Genomic DNA, 4,527 nt, shown 5'->3' with positions numbered 1-4,527 from the left:
TTCTATATCAATGATCAAAGAGTATTTTTAAGAGTGGAAACTCATAAGCAGATAGGGAAAAAGAGAGCCCTAGGTTCAGCATAGGGAGACAAAAATAAAATTTCATGAACCTTACCTCTTTAGTGACTTGTTTCTTCAAGATAAGCCTAGGAGCTTCAATGGAGGCTTTTCCTTTCCTTAGAGAGAGAGGGAGCACGAAATTTTGAGAGATAATGGAGAGAAAAAGGGTCTGACTTTTGTAATTGGAGAGAGAGAGAGAGAGAGAGAGAGAGAGAGAGAGAGAGAGAGAGAGAGAGAGAGAGAGAGAGAGAGAGAGAGAGAGAGAGAGAGAGAAGAACATAAATGAGTAGAAGAGGGGCTTTTGAGTTCTCAAGTTTGACATGAGAGTTAAGAAAATGTGTGTAATGATTACACAATTAAATAAATAAAAATAATACAATAGAATCTTCAATTCCCTTGTGGTTGCCCCTATATAAAGACCAAAATGTCCTCCCATTTTTTTCTCTCCAAGCCAAGCTTTTAAATAAAACTACTTATTCACCAAGGCTAGAATGGTACTTTTGTAAAAATGTAATTTCCTTTAGTTTTCAACTAAAGGAACTTAGGATTTTTTATTTAATTGAATGCCATACCAAAATTATTTGATGACATTAGTCTTACTAAATACATATTACATAATTTTTCTTATGTAATTTTCTTTGGTCTTAATTCCACCTTAAGTAGGATTAAGTATTTTCCCATAGCTTGCTCATATTGGATTTTCCTAGAAAATTCATTAAAATTATTTGTGTTTCTCTTATTCATAATTATTTTATGCTCAACTTAATTTTCCTTTTGCCATAATTATTGGATAATATTTTAGATCTGAGATTTTCACCCGATTAGGGATTTTGACTTGGTCTACGACCGCAATCTTAGTTTGATTGCATAACCAAACTTAACATTTAATAACTAATATTTAAACACCCAACGTACATACAAGACATACCATATTTATTACAAGTATCAAAATACTTGGAAATAAAATTTATGAGAATAAAATTTCCCGTAAACTCGAATTCTACCTGGTGCCCTAAACACGGGGCGTTACAATGGCTGCCTGAAATAATAAGCGCTAGGTACCTTGGCCAGCTCTAAGGCTGGTTATACAGGGAATTGGGCAATGAGCCCTGGCGTGGCTCTATAGTCACTTATCTGGATCAAATGCATGCATGAGTAAGGTTATCACTGCTAGGCATGCTAATTATGATTATGTGATTTGATGATTTATTGCTTATGAGCATGATTATGTTTTCTTGTTGAGCCTCGACTCACGGGTGCTAAATTTTTCGGGTAAAGGAAAAGAAAAGTTGGACCAGCTATGAGTTGGAGAGCTTTAGGGGCAGGGTGTACATATGCGGTCTACTCGACTGCCATGACCGAGGGAATCAGTTGGAACTAGGGTTGGACCCTAATGTTGCTGCTTAGGTTGGATTTTGTATTCATTTTGAGTTTGTAATAGTTTTAAACTCTGTTGGGATCCCATGTATTGAACTCAAACTCTTTTATTGAAATGTTTGACTTTTGACAAAAAAATTTAGTACCTAAACCTGTGGTTAGTTTCAATTACACGTTTTAAGTCCAAATGAATCATTAGCGAGTTAAGCTGTAACGACTCAAATTCGCTAATAAGGCTTAAGGGCCTTGATTAGTGTGCCTGGAGGGCATAATGGGAATTATGTGTGGTTTTAATGATTTAGATGTATGATTATGATTTAAAACATGTTATATGATTACTTGAGTATTTGAGATGCATGACTATGTGTGTTAGTATGCATGTAGGCCCAGATTAGGTTAGAAGGGCATAATCGTAATTTTGGCCATTATGGGCATAACTGCTTTGATATATGTGATAATTGTCGAGACCACATTATTATGTGGATATATATGTGATCTGTGACTCGAGACGATCCTAGTGAGCAAAGTAGCGGAAAAGTCATAGCGGGGATTTATACCCGGCTCGGGGTAAGCTCAGGGGTATAAATGGGAATTTAGTGAATATACTGGGGTCTATTTTGTTATTGAGGGATGTTACTGGTGATTAATTAGGTATCGGGAATTAAGCGGGAAATATTAGAGACACTCGAGGAATTAGCGGGAATTGGGTAAAATGACTAAAAGCCCTTAAGTGGACTAAAGGATTAGAATTAATAGGGAGGGCATAATGGTCATTTGGCTTTTAAGGATGGGTATTACTGGGGCTTTATGTTAGTGGGATTTGTAGAATATTACAGAAGTTTGAAAAAGGAAGAAAAGGAAAGGAAAAGAAAAGAGAGAAAACAGAGGGAATTCTCTAGGTCAGTTTGTGCTTCCTTCACTTGTTTCTTGAGGATTTCTGGAGTAAAGCTCAGAGGAGAGCTGGGATTAACTAGGCATCAAGAATCCTAACCTAAGACTGAGGAATTGACAAAGGTTTAGCAAGGGTTCATCAACACTTGAGGTAAGACTTAGAATTCTTCAGTTTCAGTTTCTGGTTTTTGAGTTGTGGTGCTTAAGTTGAAATTGGGTGGAACCTTAGGGAATTCAGACTTGAGGTTGAGGAGGAGCAAGCCAAAGGGGTATAGAAGCAGCTTGTGGTCGAAATTCTATCAAAGGTATAAAGTCTAAACTCTAAACTTTGATGTTCAACTGGTTTTTACTGAGTTTTAGAGTTTAGAGGTGGCTATGGTGAATTCTGAGTTTGTTGATGCATGTGCTTAGGTTTTAGATTTTTGGGGTGTTTGGGATGAGTGGAGTGTGGTTATGAGGTTGTTTTTGAGTTTGGGTAAGAGTTGGAAGAGGTTTGGTTGAGGTTGGTTCGAAGAAATCGCAAAAAGGGAAAAATCAGTGCAGGGCTGTCTGTGACTAGCGCTACAGCGCTAGCCTTTGGGCATTGTAGCGCTAGGCCATTTTGCTGAAGGGTTTTTGGCTTCTGTTTGTAGCACTGTAGCGCCCTCCCAAGAGCGCTGTAGCGCTACCCTGCCTTCTGAAGGGGATTTTAGGGTTATTTGCAAGGGTTTTTGACCTAAGGCTTGGGGTTTGGTTCCACCACCTTGTTTGGTGGAACTAGGACTTCCCGGGAGCTCGGGATTGGCCCCGGGGCTAGGTTTTGAACTTGAGGGTTGATGATGACTTTGGCCATGATTGTGTTTAGGTGAGCGCTAGGGCTCGAGGGGGATCGTGCTCAAGGTGTCGAGGGATCAAAGCTATTGAATTGAAAGGTAAGAAAACTGCACCCGGTTATATGTTTGTGATGGGACTAAGTGCTCCCGAGAATTGTATCGTGTTAATGTTGGTATTACGCCATGGGACATGTAAAAGCGGCCTAAGAGTGTCGTACTTACTATTAGCGGACAGAGCGTGATTCGACCACTGGGAGCCATGAACACTGGGATAGCAGAGGGAGCAGCCTGTGACCGCTAGCCCTGGTTATTGTTATTAACTGTGCATGTTATGAATTGATATGCTTAACATGTGGAATACCTGATTGTATTGAGTGGTTATTTGACCGAGGCTATGTGATGCAATGTGAGACATTAACTTGAGTGTTAAATGCTTTTGCTCTGTTGTTGTTGTGTTTTCTTGCTGGGCCTTGGCTCACGGGTGCTACGTGGTGCAGGTAAAGGCAAGGGCAAGCTGGACCAAGCCTGAGGTGGAGAGCTCCGAGGTGTAATGTACATAGCCAGCTGTTCGATCACCATGGTCGAGAAGTGGTCCAGGACAGGGATTACCTAACCGCTTGTTTTGCCTTTGTATAGCTGGTTATTGTATCTGAGTCTTACAACTTTTGTAAACGATCTTCAAACTTGTATTTCTGGGATCCCGTGTAACCAGATAATGTTTCTTAATGAAAAATGTGGCTTTTGAGACCAAAACTCTTTTAACCCTAGTACCTTTGTATCTACTGCAACACGATTTCAATTAAATGACTTGATTAGCAAGTCTGGCACTTAATAAACACACAGTGTAACGGTCTTGGCTATCCAGGGCGTTACATAAGCACTATTTAATTACATAATGTAACAATCCTGGATTAGGAGGACGTTACAATTCTTCCCATTCTCCTTGAAGGACAAAGCTAAGGGCGGGTTATACTCTTTGAGACCTAGGTCTATTGGAACATGGGAGAAAATGACCAAATCTTTCTTTCTGAAACATTTCCCTAGCCACAAGACCAACAATCTAAAACGAAAAATTTCCACATTTTCCCCAAAAGAGAATGAAACATTCTATCAAGTTTGGGAAAGATTCAAATATTTGTTAAATCAGTACCCTCACCATGGCTATGAAAACTAACGTTTAGTCAGTTACTTTTATGAAGAGCTCATAAGGCGTGAACGCCAATTTGTAGAAATGATATGCAATGGTTAATTCCTCGAAAAAGAGCCAGACGATGCTCTTGAATATCTTGAAGAAACTGTAAAAAAATCTAACACTTGGACTTGTCCAAGTGCTAATGATAGCACCAACTAACATAAACCATCTAGAATCTATCAACTTTGAGAAGAG

General features: G+C 39.2%; 1 non-coding gene across 1 annotated transcript; it reads right to left on the bottom strand.

The window, feature by feature from the left end:
- Window positions 1-4,197: 4,197 nt before the first annotated feature.
- On the bottom strand, window positions 4,198-4,304 carry LOC133781243 (small nucleolar RNA R71). Its single transcript, XR_009870030.1, has one exon. It is a non-coding gene; the product is annotated as a small nucleolar RNA R71 (small nucleolar RNA).
- Between the last annotated feature and the right edge of the window lie 223 nt (window positions 4,305-4,527).

Source organism: Humulus lupulus, chromosome 5 (genome assembly GCF_963169125.1).
Source record: "Humulus lupulus chromosome 5, drHumLupu1.1, whole genome shotgun sequence".
Taxonomy (NCBI): Eukaryota; Viridiplantae; Streptophyta; class Magnoliopsida; order Rosales; family Cannabaceae; genus Humulus; species Humulus lupulus.
The sequence above is the reverse complement of the archived record's forward strand: the minus strand, read 5'-3'. Positions and strand labels throughout refer to the sequence as shown.